General features: G+C 42.5%; 2 protein-coding genes across 10 annotated transcripts in view; one reads left to right on the top strand and one right to left on the bottom strand.

The window, feature by feature from the left end:
- Window positions 1-6,194, bottom strand: part of CCNK (cyclin K) — a 30,308-nt gene extending 24,114 nt beyond the window's left edge. Inside the window, exon 1 of one of the 2 annotated variants that reach the window (XM_031001511.3) lies at window positions 6,053-6,194. The gene's annotated coding sequence lies outside the window, so the exon portion shown is untranslated. Of the gene's footprint in view, window positions 1-5,917 lie in introns of both variants that reach the window. The other variant, XM_055361529.2, reaches the window with a different exon arrangement.
- The window catches only part of SETD3 (SET domain containing 3, actin N3(tau)-histidine methyltransferase), an 83,339-nt gene continuing 72,695 nt past the window's right edge, over window positions 6,165-16,808 (top strand). For 2 of the 8 annotated variants that reach the window (XM_055361528.1, XM_055361524.1), the window contains exons 1-2: window positions 6,802-6,989; window positions 12,225-12,399. The gene's annotated coding sequence lies outside the window, so the exon portion shown is untranslated. Of the gene's footprint in view, window positions 6,271-6,691; window positions 6,990-7,344; window positions 8,814-12,224; window positions 12,400-16,808 lie in introns of those variants that run through there. The other 6 variants (XM_055361527.1, XM_055361526.1, XM_031001510.3 and 3 more) reach the window with 6 other exon arrangements.

Here is a 16,808-nt window from a genome sequence, read left to right as displayed (position 1 = left end):
TGTTCATTCTCACTGCCGCAGAGCAGTGGTTTTTAAACCTGGGACATTTTTTGCCCCCCAGGGGACATTTGGCAATGTCTAAAGACACTTCTGGTTTTCCTAACTGGGGGGCTGCTACTGGCATCTAGTGTGGGTAGAGGCCAGGAATGTTGCTGAATGTCCTCAGTGCACAGAACAATCCCCCATGACAAGAAATTATCTGGTCCAACATGTCAATAGTGCCAAAGCTGAGAAAGTCTGCTGTACAGTACAGTTATATCCTATGAATGCAACACACTTTATCTATACATTCTACTGTTTGGGCATGTAAATGTTTCTGGTGTTTGATTATTAATAAGTGTTAAACATGTACATATATTCTTATAGAACAGAAGGCAACTGGACAGTTGGCTGAGGGAATCAATATTTTAGCACATCTTAGCAATTTATTCACAGTTTGGAATTGCTGCTTTAATATACATACGCCTAACAGTTTTCCATGTACTTTTTCATTTAAATATTTCCTGAGCATTTACTATGAGCCAGGCCTTAATGGCATGGCAGGGAACAAGATAAGTAAGGTCTTTGCCCCAGGAAGCTTACATTCTAGTGGGAGAGACGGTAAGAAAGAAATATATGAATATTTGTCAGGGAATCTTAAGTGCCACAAATAATAACGCATGTAAGGGGAGAGAACATAATGAGGTAAGGGCTGTTTAGAGGTATGCAGAAAGAGGAAGAGTTAGGAGATTATAGTAGCAGTTCAAGTAATGCCTAATACACCTGCCTCCACACAATGGCAGTTGGAACAAGGGGTGTGTGTGTCATAACTGGCCATGAGGCAAAGAATGGAAAAAGATGATTTCAAGTTTGACTGACACAGAGGGTGATACTAAAAAGACAAATGGATAAGACAAGAGAAAAAGCTGGTTTTGATAAGGAGGGAGGAAAAGAATTTGGCTCTATAAATACTAAGCTTGAAGAACTTTAAGATACTTTTGTGGAAATATCTATCAGACAGATAAATAGGCCAGATGAAGTCTCTACAGAACATATCTACTTGGGGTTCATCTACACAGAGGTGATAACTATAAAGTCATGTTGACGGATGGACGGATGGAGAGTGAAGAAGGAAGGGGTCTGGGTACAGAACTCTGTGAACTTGTACCAAGTAGGAAGAATCACCAAAGGCGAGCGTTTGCCCAGTGACAGGAAGGTAAAACAGACTTGAATGTACTTATGATTTACCCACTTGTAGACTAAGAATCACCAAATTAGAGAAAGGGAAAAAGACTGGTCCAAGAAGTAGGGAAATTTGCATCCTTTGTTGCAAAACAAACCAAGGGATGTCAGCTTTAAACCAGAGATAGTAGTCAACAGTGAGAAATGCTAAAGAAAACTTAAAGGACAAGGAACTAAGGAAAGTTTACTTTAATTGGTGATTAGTTGTTTATTAGAGACACTGAAAATTGTGATGGTTGCGTGACTCTGCAAATATTAAAAACGACTGATTTGTACAGTTTAAATGGGTAATTTGTATGGTATAGGATTATACTTCAAGAAAATACATATATACACATATAAATAAAATAACATTTTTAGAAGTGCAATAGGGCAGAAGGTGTAGAAACTGCAAGGGGTGGTAAAGAATGAACAGACTAGGAAATAGGTTATTCTTTTTTATTCATTTTTTAATTTTTTGAGACAGAGTCTCCCTCTGTCATCCAGGCTGGAATGCAGTGGTGCTCACTGCAACCTCCCGCCTCCAGGGTTCAAGAGATTCTCCTGCCTCAGCCTCCTGAGTAGCTGGGATTACAGGCATGAGCCACCGTGCCTGGATGGAAATAGGTTATTCTTTTGAGGCATCTGTTCTCAAAGAGAGTAATGGGGAATAGTAGGGAGTAGGTTTTGTTATTGTTTTGGTTTTTATATATTTTTCAGCATAAAGGAGAATGAAAAATGTCTGCAGCCAGTAAAAACAAAAAGGAATCACTAGAGGAGTCAGAACAAGGGAGGCTAACTGGTCAAGGGATAATAAAAAGCACAGCAAGAAAGTTAACCTTAGAAAGAAAGCTCTTTCTTCCCCTGAGAATGGAAGGAAAAGTTTAAGGAAGATATTTTTAAATAATCTTTTAAGGGGGAGGAAGTAACTAAAAAATCTCAAGAGTACCTCCATATTCTCTAGGAAGTATAATGCCAAGATATCTGTTGAGGGGAAAGGGGCAGAATGGGGAACAGTGTTAGGAATAACCCAGTAGGGATGAAACTGGAATGGAAAACAACCTCGGTCCACAAGTGGATAAATCGTAAGTATATTCAATTGTTTTACCTTCTGTAACTGGCCAAACTCCTGGTCCCTTTAGGTACCAAGGCAGAATATAAACAATTCATGAAATGTAGTGAAAATATTATGGACATAAACAGAATAGAGACAGTCCTCAAAATCGTAGAACTCCCTGAAAAAGTTTTTGCCTCAGGTCTATAAACCTGTTCCCTATTACTCTTCAATTATTTTTTCACAAGACCCTAACGTTGTAAGTTTTCTCATTAGTAGCTTGTGATTCCTCTGAAAATGACTGAGATTTATGAACTCTGCAAAATAAAAATCCATAAACAAGCAACCTGTCAAGTCATTTTAGCAGCACCTTTCAGGAATGTGCTTCATAAATATCATTTTATATCATAAAAGACTAAATATATTCTCAACATTTAGAATTATGGAAACAATAGTAAATGTCACCACTCAATTATCTCACCCAATATCGAAATCCCCTCTTAGTAATATTTGGCCACTTATCAATGAAACCTCATTAGTTTACAAAACAGCCTATGGCATTGCTGGGTATCAATAACTGGTGTTCACGTAATTCCTGTATTCCTATATTGATTTTTATCTGTCCTGTTCATCCCCTAGATCTGCTACACAGATGGCATAAAATAATGCATGGATGAAATCTACCTTTTAGCGACTCTTTAACTTCTACCAGGGTCCTTAAACTAAGCCTTGAAAATACATTTCCCTTAACTATTGATTGTCTTTCGAACAGGTAAAAGCAATTTTTACATTCTCTTCTCTAGGGTAAACAAATCTAACCATTTTTCTCATCATGATTTTTTTTTTTTTTAGTGTTTCAAGTCCCCCCTAAATATTAGGAATCAAAACAGATATGATGTGCATAGCACATGGGAGGTGGGTGGTAACTAACATGCAGTAACATGTCCATTGTGTGTCTGCTGCGTTGCAGCATGTCTGCAAGCTAGTTTTCTTATCCTCACAATTTATCACTGAGAAAATGGAGCCAGAGACACGAAACAACCTGACTAATTCACAGCTAGCAAGCAGCAGTCACAACTAGTCTTACTTTATACCAAGATACTGCCTTCCCTCAATCTAGACACTGCTTTTCTTCTGTTTAAGTGGAACATTACATCCTAGAACCACTTTTGTCAAGCCAGGAAAACGCAGGTTTTGTAAATGTAATCACACCAAGTAAATTTATTTATTTTTAATTTTTTTGAGACAATCTCACCTAGTAAATTTATATCTGGCCAGTTCTGGCCTATTATTATATTTCAGCCTTTAAGAAATCTTTGATTTCTGAGTGTCATCTAATGTGCTCATTATCACTACATGGTTTGAGTGCATTTATTAACTTGAGAATCATGCTGCTTATCTATTTAAAGTTGGTATTAAAAAAGTGTTAATCCGAGTAAGGGCAAGACCAGAGTCCTGTAGCATACCTCCAAAGACATCTCCCCAGGCTTACATCAACTCATTAATCAACATTTCGGGTTTGGTAATTTGCATGGATATAAATCCATCTAACCACACCTTACCCAATGCACATTTAACTCTTGTGTCTACACACAGTATTAGAATCTTGTTGGAAGTCTGTGTCCTAAATAAACTTAAATGAACTTATGTCGAGCAATCCCCAATCACCACCAGTCTAGTAAACTGTAACAAAAGGAAATATGATTTCTGTCACCTGGCTTTTTCTTGAGACAGGGTCTTGCTTTGTCGCCCAGGCTGGAGTGCAGTCACCCGATCACGGCTCACTGCAGCCTTGATCTCTCAGACTCAAGTGATCCTCCTGCCTCAGTCTCCCAAGTAGCTACTACAGGCATGCACCTCCACATCTGGCTAATTTTTTGATTTTTTTTTTGTAGTGGTGAGGTCTCACTATGTTGCCCAGGATGGTCTTGAACTCCTGAGCTTGAGTGATCCTCCAGCTTTGGCCTCCCACAGTACTGGTATTATAAGCGTGAGCCACCACCTCTGGCCTCACCAGGCCTTTTCTCACTGAAGCTCTGCTGGCTTGAGGGAATCAGCTCTCCTTTCCCAAGTACTCATAAACTTGTTGGCTCTTCCAACAAGATTCTAAAACAGGTTATTAATAGGTTCCTAGTAGCCAAGAGCCATCGAATGGTTCTATGTGAAAACAGACATTTACCAGATTCTAGTCTTCTATCATTAACTGTACTTTTAGGATTTTTCAAAACCTATGAATAATGATTTTATAAAGTCATCTGCAAATACTCTGGTATACAATTTACCTGAGCTTAAAAATATGATCACTCTGTAATCTCCTCAATTACCTTGAATTTAATTCCTCTAGATTTTTTTGTCCTTATCCAATTTTAAAGAAAACAAGCAGAAAACACTGTCCTCCCTTTCAGACACTCAGCAGAGTCACTGCTTTCAAATATAATGTCCTGAAATGAACTAGCCCATTTTATAGGCCACAGCTATGACCGATTTTTCTTTATGACATTCAATTTTAGAAACAGCATTTACAATTTAAGAACCTCATTAACAACTAGAATAGTTTTTATTGCTTGTTAGTGCAAACTACATTTTCAAAATGGAACAAATTTAAACAGGATTTGCCCAGAAATCAACTAATATGCTTGAATAATGCATCACAATATAATCGAAATGAGATAAAAGAGGGAAAAAAACCCTAAAAGACACCAGCGGTAGTCACTCTGAATAAGACAATCTTGGATAATTATTATATTCATAGTCAAGATTATTTAACAGGTAAGCATCCTAAGGGCACAACTTTAATCCAAATGTCTATCAATACTACTACCACTACCATCATCCATCCGTTCTTTCATTCAGCAATACAGAGGGCTTATTAAACGTCAGGCAGTGTTCTAGGCGCTGAAAGCTCCTCGCTTTTATTCTAGCAACATCATTCATACAAACCTTTAGCGGGCACCTACAATTGCAAGGCATTGTGCTAGGTATCTGTAAACAGCGATTTAGATCGAGATACACAAACATCACCAAGTTTCTCTTAAAAACACAGAAGACCCTTAAGAAATGCTCTTAGAAATAGTTCCGAACCTCAGATGACTTAGCGAAAACTCCGTTTAACTGGCAATCTAAATTTAGGGAGCACTACCGACCCTATCTTGGGCAGACAATCGTTTAGGAGCTGTCACATAACCTCTAGACTTACGCTCCAATTTTCTAAAGAACAATTTCTCTCATAACAAACCAAATCAACCACTAGGAGCGGGTCCGTAAAGACGATGTCTCGGCAAGAACGAAATCTAATCGCGGAAGTGCCTTTTCCTTATCTTAGCCGCACCCTCGTTACGTGGCTCTTCAAAACTCCAAAGTCCGAGTACCCTAGACATGGAACAACCTCCAAAAAGTTTCAGGCCTAGCCAAGGTTGGGACTAATACGCCGCGAAATAATCGGGGAGATATGAGAAGTCTGTGGCTATGAGACTGTGCGCGGTTAACACCGCTGCCCCTTTTGCCCAACCCCTAGAAAAGTTCCCCAACTCTGACTGCCCCCCAGCGCGAGGGCCGCTACCAGTTCTAGGGTGAGTCCGGCCTCCCTGCCCCGCCCCGGCGCCTTAGACCCTCTCTACACGCCCGCCCCACAACCCCGCGTCGCCCGCAAAGTTCAATGTGTACCGGAGGTTAGCGGAAGGAGGCAGAATCCGGAAAGAGAGACTCCGCCAGTGGATAGCGGCGGTTGGCCATAACCTACTCCGACCTCCAGATACGCGGGAGGTGGGCGGCGCTGCCCTCAGTCGGTGGGTCACTCACCCCTCGCTTCAGGCAAGCCCCTCAGCGACGTCTCTCCTTGCCGACTGCGGCCATCTTGTATGTGAAATGTCGGGGACCTACGTCATCACGCTGCGTCCTGAGACGCCACCAAGCGACCGGAGGGGCGGAGAGAGTAGGATGCCTGTCAACCAATGGGAAGAAAGCAGAGCTCTCAAAAGAGGAACGAGCCGCCGCTCTCCTCCCCGCCCGCCCCGCGGGTCAGTGGCTGCTGCGTACAGAGGGAGGAGCCAGCCACAGGGCCCATCCCGTCGGTCCCGCCCCTCGGGGCGAAAAGGCATTCTGGAGCAACCGAACCTGCTAACGGAACTTGGGCGCGTAGGCGGGGCCCGGGTCGAGATTCGTCCAATCAAAGCTCTGGCGGGGGCGAACGCAGCCAGTTGCGACATCGTGGTTGGCGGCGGCTGAGCCGGCCGCTCTTGCCCCCGGGAGCTGCCAGCCCACTGGCTGGGGAGGACCCCGAACGGAACGCCGGCTGGGTGGCGGGGCGGGGCCGCGCCCATGCGTCCGAGGCGTGGGCCAATGAACGGCGGCGGCGGCGACCTGGGGGCGGGGTCCGGGGCGGGAGGAGAAGGGTTGGGCCGCGGTCGCGGGGCCGTCTCAGGCTGCCGTCCCGCCCCTACCGTCCGGCCGCCGCCGCCGCCGCCACCGCCGCCACCGCCTGGGGGTTGGTTGAGGCGGACGGCGGGGTCCGGGCCGGAGTACGTCTTTCCCGCTGCGCTAGGGGAAGCGGGCAGGTGAGTGCTGGCGGCGGTCTCTGCGCGCGCGCGGCCCGCGGGCTGCGGAGGAAACTCGCGCCGCGTCTCCGAGCTCTGCGAGGCCGTCCCTCGCCCTGGCCAGCGCCCCTCGGCCGAAGTCCGGTCCGCGCCCCCGCCAGGGTCCCCGCCGGCCGCTGTGGCCCCGGGGCTTGAAGGGGCAGGTGTGCGCTCGGGGTCCGGGGCGAGGAGGGCCCGGCGGGGTCGGAGGGCGCCGGTCGGCCTCTGCCCGGGCGCCCTGCGGGGCGAGAGGCGCGCGCTCGCCGCTGCCCTGTCCCCTCTGGCGCCCACGCTCCCGGGCCCCGCGCCACCCGGTCTGGAGGTGGTGCCAGGTGCAGGCAGCGCTCTCCCCGAGCTTGCCCCCCTGTCCCCGGCCCTCGCGCCTGCTCTCGGGTGGGGCCCGGGCCCCTCGCGCTGGTCGGCTCGGCTCTGCGCGCGGCCGGGTCGCGCTCCCATTTCCTTCCTTCCTCCCGTCACTCCGCTGCTCGGGGAAGGCTGTGCGGTTTTATGTTTGTCTCTGCGAGTCCTCGGTGCCCACCAGGGTACCCGGGGACCAGCCCCCGCCTCCTCCCGCGCCGTCCAGTTAGGAAGACGGACGTAGGAAATAGGTCGTCTTTCTTCCCACGCGCCCCTGGCCGTGCTCCACACGCGCAGTGCCCTACTAGGGAGAGGCAGTTCGGTGCTTTAGAGTTTGTCATTCCGGCGTTAACTCTTCTTCCTCGTGGCTCCAGCCCGGCGATGCAACTCTTGTCTTTTCCCTGTCTCCACTTGGGAAAAGGAGCTGACAGTGACGCGCGCCCCTGGCTGTGGGGCTCACTCCTGCCGGGCCGGTGTTGGGAGGAGGGCATTTCAGTGTTGCAAAGGCATTCGCGGGTTAGGACCACTCGGACCGTGTTATTTTGCTTTTTTAAATAAATAAGGTGATGTTTCAAAAGCAAAAATACTTTTAAAGTATGCTGACAAATCAATTTTGCTTTTAAGAATCCTCGAAGAGTTACCCCTCTCTCCGTAGCCTGATTGTGGTGCTGATGAGGCCACTATAAAAGCGTTTGTCAAAACTCAGAACCGGACACTGAAAAGTGTGAATTTTATCTTATGTAAAATATACCTCTCCCTCTCCCGTTTTTCTTCTTGAAATGACCTTGCCTGTATTTCAAAACTGAACTAACCAGTAATAATCTCGGAGAAGTGTTTATTATTTTAAGCGAATACATTTAACCCAAGAGTATAGCAAAATAAAGCAGTCTTCCTCTCCACTGTTAAAATTTGCCAAGACTTGCTTGAACCTTGTTGTATGTACTGTGTTTATACGGGCTACCATGCGTGAAAGTCCAGCAGTACTGGATTAGTCCCAAGGGCTGCCGTGATTGATACTTTGGTGAAATTCCAACAGTTTACTGAGGAGTTTTTCTTCGGCCTGAGAAAGTAGTTTGCAAAGCCAAGTTCTCAAACAGCTACAGAACCTCTTTATTGGGACCCCAGACAACCTTGGATTTTAGCCTTCTGCTACCCCTTTCCTGTCTGCCCTCCAAGTGATTGTAAGTTAATATCTGAAATGGAACTGTAGTCTGAAGGAGTAAAATGGTTGCTTCTCCAGTGTGCTAACATCTCAGTGCTTTTTTTTTCCTGGAATTGGAGTGGTGTTGGATTTGAAGATTAAAACATCTTATGTCTGTATGTACGGTTGTAGCGAAAGCTTCTCGTAAGAGCACAGTGACTATCAGTAAGAAAGTGATGGCTGCTGCGCTGCTCTTCCGTGCCGTGGACATTTAGGCCACATTTTAAATGATAATTAAGCTTTTGCTTTAGAAGCCACTGGATAATGAGAAAAATATGGAGGTTGTACTCAGATATTTTTCCTATTTAAAGCTCAACCACTGGACAACTGTTTTGGTTTTGAGAGTTCTGATAAACGGTCACAACAGCCTCCTTGGAACACAGTACTCTCCTGCCTGGAGGAGAATGACAGGATGACGGCGCCAGGGAAGGTATGACCATCAGCGACGGAGGCTTGCTTGGAGTGAATATTTAGTAGACAATCATTGAATTCAATGAAAACCAGGTGCATAGTTTGTGCTGTGTAGAGTTGTAGTAAAAATATGAGCAAAAATTCTACCTCCAAGTCAGGGTTACTCTGAATGCTTTGTGACTAGATGTCAGTGTAGTTTGAGGCGTACCAGGTTTCTTAAATGTTTGAATTACATAGAGTCTTTTTTCTTATCACAAATCCGAAGTAGGATTTAGAACTGTAACTAGTAATACTGTATCTTTCTTATGTGTAGTTGGATGAGTATCCTTCTCTGAGAGGTTATTTATCTTTAGAGACTGGTTTGCCTGTTACCTGGCTGCTGTGCCTTGTGCTTCTGTTGGGGGTGGAGAGGAAGAGTTTCAAGTGTGTTTCTTTCCCTTGGACCGAAGTCCCTGGAATGGAGTGGTGACTTCGTTCCCCCAGAGAGAACTCGGAGTCATTTATTGCTATGGCATTAAATGTTTTTAACAGAACGGTGAACTTATCTTTATTCTTATGTTACTTTGGATGTTGCTTGTGGCCAGTTATAATATTTGCTTTCTCAATTACCTACCCTTATTTTTGGGCCCTTTTTTAATCAGTGAAAAATCTTTTGATTAGCCGTGCATCTTTTCTCTCCTGCTATAGTCATAGAAGTGTTTATCTGGGTAACAGTTTGTTTTGGGTCATATTTAACCAGTCGAGAGTATTAGACTAAAGAGTCTTGCTTTTACAGTTTTCTATAGTTTTCACTTTTGTTGCCTTTACAATGGATTTCTGTCATTGGATTTCCTTTTATCATCTCATTTTTCTATTCATAAATTGGAGAGGTTAACTAATTTGATATGCAAGTAGAATTAATTTACATAATATTTACTCTCAAGGTAAAAAATTTCTATCAAAATATTAATATATGTAATATATTAATATATTTTCCTATTACAAAGAAGTTGAGACTTGGCTTTTTTTTTTTTTTGAGATGGAGTTTCACTCTTGTTTCCCAGGCTGGAGTGTAATGTCGTGATCTCGGCTCACCGCAACCTCTGCTTCCTGGGTTCTTCTCTTGCCTCAGCCTCCTGAGCAGCAGGGATTACAGGCATGCGCCACCACGCCTGGCTAATTTTGTATTTTTAATAGAGAAAGGGTTTCTCCATGTTGGTCAGGCTGGTCTGGAACTCCCGACCTGAGATGATCCTCCCGCCTCAGCCTCCCAAAGTGCTGGGGTTACAGGCGTGAGCCACTGCACTGGGCTGAGACTTGGCTTTTTAAAAAGTTACTTAATAGTCTTTTGAAAAAAAATTAGCATCTGCAAGATTAAGAAGTCTTGCTTTTTAACTCAAGCCAGAGATTAGCTGTGTTGACCCCGTTTCCACTTGGGAGTCTCCTCTAAGTTTTGGATATAAACAGACCGTAAAAACGAGATAAAAACACAGATATTGAACAGTTTCGACTGAGATAAATTTGAATGGAAGAAAACTGACTCCAAATGATTATAAAATTCAAATACCAAAGTTAAGACTTTGCAATTTTTTTTTTCTTATATCAAGTACTTTCCAAGTAGAAGTGAACTAGTGAGTCCAAACAGTCTTGGTTGACAATGGAAGACACATCTATCTTTGAAGTTAAGATTTTGAAAGGGATCTACTGATTACTAAGCCAAAGTGAATCCTTAGCCTTTTACAAGCCTAACCTCAGTACTGGGATGGGGAAGTAGGGGAGGGCAGAGGGACAGACCAGGAAGAAATGTTTCCACTGTTTTTTAGAAGGACAAAAAAAATTGTCTAGAGAATGTAGATAATCAAGTGTCTACACGGAACTTTTTATTTTTAATTTTTAATTGACAAAATATATGATACATAGAACTCTTAATAAAATATGCACTTAGGTTTATTACTATCTATGATCCTGAGTTTCACGTTCCATTTTTTAAGAATACAATTCATCAGGACATAACAGGTCTAAGAAAGTCTTCCGACTAAATGGTTTACAATGTTCAGTCTCAGAAAATAGACATGCCTTTTCAATATCAGCAGTTTTCTATTACACATATTTGAGAGGAAGTAAAGATTAGTGTTGACAAATACTTATAAAAGCTGCTTTTACCATAAAATATTTACTAGTGTCTAATAACATTTTTGATTTGTTGTTTGTAATAATTTAGCTTCGCTGCATGTCATGGTCACCTCATGGTTCTGCGTTTTTCCCTGCAACAAAAATGTGGCATTGCAGATATGGTGGACTGGATGGAAGCTCTTTTGGAAGTTTTGCCCATGTCCCAGATTTAACCTGCAGCTCCTCCTATGTATTTGGACAAAGCCAGCAAAATAACTATACTTTTAAAAGGCCGAAAAATAAAACCTTTACATGCGTATGTTTTATCAGTGCAAGGGAATAGTATTTTGAATATTAGGGATATAGTGAACCTTTGGAGCTCTCATAAATGGGTTGGTTTTGAGCCAAACTCATGAAATATTATTGAGTATCAGTAAGATTTGTCATTGAGGTGTGCTGGTGAGGCTCTGACCCAAACTGAGTCTATCATTTTGCATAAATTAATCAGTCTCCGTAAGCGTCAGCTTTCTCATCTGTGAAGGGGACTTGTTAATACCTATCTTATATTGTGTAAAATGCTTACCTCAATTCCTGATCATATAATAAATGCCCAAATGACATGATTGTGATGGGGACGATCATATTGGAGAACTTCCATAGGACACAGGACATGGCAAGGATGATCCTGAAATAAAGAACATGACAGCGTGAATAGTTGCATTTAGGTTCAAAAACTCAGTTGTTGAATATAGCACATTTATCTTGCTGAAGATCACGAAAGGCTTTAGTTGATTACTGTCTTGTCCTAAAGGCTATGGGACCATGTTGCATCATCTTTGTGTTTGAGATTAGATTCTCAGGAAATGTGCAGGAATGAGGGAATGAATTCACTGGGCTCATAGAAAAGCTAGGGCAGTCTTAGGAATATTAGTCAAATTTCTTTGAGTTCCAGGAAGGTGGGTAGTCCATCTCAGAGCACATCTGAAGGGTTTTGTTGACTTTAAAAAAAAACAGTTCATTGAAGTATAATATGCTTAAGTGGTTTTGCTCACTTTTGAGAAATATGTAGTAATGAGGGGCACATTAAGCCTGGAGAAGACAAAACTTTGGGGAGACACAAAAGCTGACAGGTCAGAGAGGATGGTGAACTGCAATATCGTACTTGTGGGGCTCACAAAGCAGGAGATTGCCTTGGAAGTGAACGTGCAGCTCTGCTGGCCGCCTAAAGGCGGAAGCTTTGGAGCTGCCTTTTTCACTTACTGGCAATCCGCCTTAGGCTGTGTTTGTTAATCAGGAATAACACGCTCTCTCTGTCCTGCCTGTCTTATGTCCTTCTCAGACTTGGATCAGGTGAAGTACTGATCGTGACTGCTCCATGACATCCGGCACCATGATCTTAAACACGCGTGGGATTGAGAGCTACTATACATAACCCCAGAGGTCTCCTCTAATCCTGTTGCTCCTTGGTTTTAGAATCCAGAATCCTCATGTTAAGGAATGTGGGTGGTTTGAAGGTAATTTCTTGATGGATTACAGCTGTTTCTTCACACATAACATTGTCTTTTTTATTTTAGGAAGATATAATAGGAAATGATTATTCATGATACCCAATGATTTTTTGCTTTACAAAAGGTTTTTTTTGGTAACTTCCATTAAGTAGGAACCTCATGTTAATTTATTTGCAACTTCATTCAACGGTAGTTTAAAACTAAAACCTACTATGTAATGAAAAGTTGGTCAGAAATGTTTAGTTATTTCTAAAATTATTGTGTTAGTGGAAAAATAGCAAAAAAAAAAATTGTGAAAAGCAACAACTGTCCTTTTTTATTTATTTATTTATTTTTGAGACACGGTCTTGCTCTGTGGCCCAGGCTGGAGTGCAGTGGCACGATCTTGGCTCACTGCAACCTTTGCCTCCTGGGTTCAAGTGATTCTTGTACCTCAGCTTCCCAAGTAACTGGGACTATTTTTAGTAGAGACAGGGTTTCAATGTGTTGGCCAGGCTGGTCTTGAACTCCTGACCTCAGGCGATCCGCCCGCCTCAGCCTCCCAAAATGCTGGGATTACAGGCATGAGCCACTGTGCCTGGCCAACAACTGTATTTTTAAAATCTCAAGTTATAATACTTATATGGGACAGCCCAAATTGTTCTGTATCAAGATTAAATTTTGATCAAATTAAAATTTTATTTGCATGCAATTTATAGATCTTTATACATCCTGGTACTTAAGTAGTTACTGAGTTGAAATTAATTCCACCTTCTTCCCTGCCTGCTTGCCTTGACTTCTTGGTACTTTTGAATTGTGGCACATCAGTTCTTTTATTTATTTATTTATTTATTTATTTATTTATTTATTTATTTTTGAAACAGAGTCTCACTCTGTCGCTCAGGCTGGAGTACAGTGGCTGGATCTCAGCTCACTGCAATCTCCAGCTCCTGGGTTTAAACATTTCTCCTGCATCAGCCTCCTAAGTAGCTGGGATTACAGGCCTGTGCCACCATACCAGGCCAATTTTTGTATTTTTAGTAGAGCTGGCGGGGGTGTCATCATGTTGACCAAGTTGGTCTTGAACTCCTGACCTCAAATGATCCACCCGCCTTGGCCTCCCAAAGTGCTGGGATTGCAGGTGTGAGCCACTGCCCCTGGCCCGGTTCCTCTTTTAATTAGAAGATTGGAACGATAGGTGCTGGTTAGCCGTGTAAACTGGTATGAGTTGGTATGGCATGGCGCTGCTACTAGGCCCTGCTACTGTGCAAAGCCAGAACACGCTTCTGATATGTGTAAGTTTCAGCTAACACGGTACCATGGCACTTTATCAGTATCTGTAGGAAAGGAAACATTGTACAATTAAATCCTTTTCAGTTTGGGAGTGCCTTCATTTTCCTAACTCATCATCCTGTAATTTGTGTATTTAATTCTGAATGTAGTAATCTGATCCTGATGGCCGGCAAAGTATTTTAGTAAGAGTGAGAAAAGAGTATTTCCTATTCTTCCTACACGAAGATTAGGCCCTCACACTCTCTCGAGTGTGCTTTACAGCTGAGAGCCTGAGGTGGAGGAAGCCATCCTTAGGACCATTCTCTCCCTTAGTCAACCCAGCTGTGAAGTTGGGTCAATGCAGGATACATTGAAAAACAGATGCTGTGCTTGAGCTAAGGTTTCCTGGGTAAATTGCCAGATAAGTGTAATCAAAAATGTTTATTCTAGTTCTGTTTAGTTGAAAGCAGCATTTTCGAGGGAACTCAAGAAATACACAAATAAATATCCTTTCCATTTAGAGTGTTTGAAAAAAAATGCAAGTGAATTACATCCAAATCAGTTCATTATGTGTGAACTATACTTTGTAAAAATGGGTTAGGTATTTAGCACCCCTTACCCCACCTCCGTTCCCACTGCCCACATTAGCCAAGGTCACTAAATGTGCTTTCTTGTTTCTCCTGACCCATTTATTCCACGATTCAGATTAGATGGAAAAGAATTGCTTGATTGGCAGAGGTGGTGGTTGATTACAGATGCCCCTGTATATTAGTCAGCACTTTAAATAATAATTGAGTTTGTCATTCATTTCTCTGTCTTCTAAAGTGTGTCTTGTCTGTTAGATGGGGAGGTTGTTGGTGGACTTGTAAGTGGTATGTGGTGTTTTAAAGGGCCAAAGTTTGAAGATTCTGTAGATTTTAAAAATATCTTGATGGTGAAGAAATGTAGATATGTGTGAAACTCTTGGCTTAGCTGTTCCTTTTTATAGATACCCCTTCCTCTGAATGACTAACTATAATTGTATAATTCATGTATCAATCCTGTATTGCTACTCTTCGTATTTTCTTTTGTCTTAAGTATTATTTAAATCATTTTTTTGGTCATGTTTTCCTGTTTTCTTTAAGATAATTTAGTAAGTATTTGTAAATTATACCTGATTTCAGTCTAAACTTTGTGGAAAAAAATTTTTTAGTTAGCATTGTACCTTCTGGCTAACATCTGTAATTTAACTTGAGTTCGTATATGTATGCACATATAATTAATTTAGTATGCATTTATATTTTCCTAATATAAATATTGGAAATAAGTATTGAAAATAAACATTTGGTCTTTGTGGGAAATTGATGAATGTTTAATATATTTTTTTCATGAAGAGCATGAAGTATGTTCAGAATACCTGAGTGTTTCATTTGTTTAAACTTGTAATTTAGCCCCAAATTCAGCTGAAATGATCATGAAAATTATTCACTGTATATAACAGACTTTTGAATCATAAATGAAAAGGGTAGTTATTTAAATCCAAGGTTGGGGAACTTACATGGCATGAATCTTTTTTGATCGCTAAAAGAAGGCAATATGGGGTGAATTTAGGAAACCACACATACTGGATACTAACACCTCACACTGAATCTTAAAATTTAGTCATCCTTCTTGAATTGTACTTTATTTCTTGCCCTTCTATGTTTAGTTACTTATGTGTTTTAGGAATTATCCATGCTGCTTTGAGTGTGAGTCTTGGTTTCCCAGCCTCATCCTTGGGAACTGCAGGCCTGGTTTTGTCCAATTTTGTTGTCTTCTGCAACAGCGAACATGGTATAGGCAGAGAGACGTTGTGCAGCTTAGTTTAATCAAGCTTGCGTATACTTAGAGTCCACCTGTATGCTGGAGCTAATGCAGGATTTCAAGTTTGAAGCTATGGGTCTGCTGCTTGGCAGCTATGGTCTCTTGGCCAAGTCACAGCCCTCTCTAAGCCTCCTGACAACTGGCTGTGGTCACTGCCGGCCTCAGTGGGCTATGGTGGGGATGCAGGGAGGTCATGGGCGGATGCTCGTGTCCTTGGTCACAAGTGCCCACGGAGCTTTTCCCTGTGCTTGGGTCGTAAGCTTTCCTTTTCTGTCAGAAACAGACTAATTCCTGCTTTATTGCTTTCTAAAGACCAATAATGCTTTAAAAATTCCAGTGTGTTTTTCAGAGTCTCTCTTATTAAATGTAATGTCCTAAAGCTTTTCTATCTAAAACTGGATTTTGAAAAGAGATCATCTTTAAAAAAGTTTTTTTTGAGACAGGATTTTGCTATGTTACCCAGGCTCCAGCCCAATGGCTATTCACAGGTGTGATCAGAGCTCGCTGCAGCCTCGAACTCCTGGGCTCAAGAGAGCCTCCCACCTCAGCCTTCTGAGCACCTGGGATGATAGGCATGTGCCACTATGCCCCACAGAACCGTTTTTTAAGTGTGATATTACATAAGCATAACCCTAACCCCTGTCCTTCATGGTATGGCCAATCTATCTCTAATTATCTACATCTCTCTATATAAATTTTTGTTTTTACTTCTAAGAGTTATCATAGTTCATTAGTAGAATTAAATATTCAGTAAATGTTTCATTTTGACTACTGTTTAATCACTGTTGGGAGCAATTTGAAAATTGGTAACACCAATATATTCAAATATACTATCCAAAGATTTTCTTTTACTCAACAAATTTTGACCTTCTATGTGTCTGTGACACTATATTAGATCCTATGGGTAATATAGAGATGGAAGCTTTGGGTTTTTTTCTACCACAAGACAGTGGGTAAAAGAGTTTAGACTGCAGTAGGTGAGGTCACAGAGGTTCAGGGACTGTGCTGTGGAAGTGTGGTGAGGAGACCTTGTTAGTGAGGTGGGATTTTAGCCAGGTAAATTTTAGGTGGAGGACCCTGATATACTCACCAAGGGGTCAGGGCATTTTGGCTGAAGTAACAGAGCGAAGAGTGTGTATGTCAGGGAATGACAGCCAGGCCAAGGGGCTGAGGGAAGGTGGGATGTGGGGAGCTGGCAAACTCACATGAAAACCTGATGTTTTAGGGCTGAACGAAGTACATATAGGGCGTCTGCCTTCAAGGTGCTTTGAGGTAGGGGTGTCCCACAAATACTAGAATTAGTGCCAAACCATGCTGAACCC

The sequence above is a fragment of the Gorilla gorilla genome, chromosome 15, assembly GCF_029281585.2.
Source record: "Gorilla gorilla gorilla isolate KB3781 chromosome 15, NHGRI_mGorGor1-v2.1_pri, whole genome shotgun sequence".
In the NCBI taxonomy this organism is placed as follows: domain Eukaryota; kingdom Metazoa; phylum Chordata; class Mammalia; order Primates; family Hominidae; genus Gorilla; species Gorilla gorilla.
The sequence above is the reverse complement of the archived record's forward strand: the minus strand, read 5'-3'. Positions and strand labels throughout refer to the sequence as shown.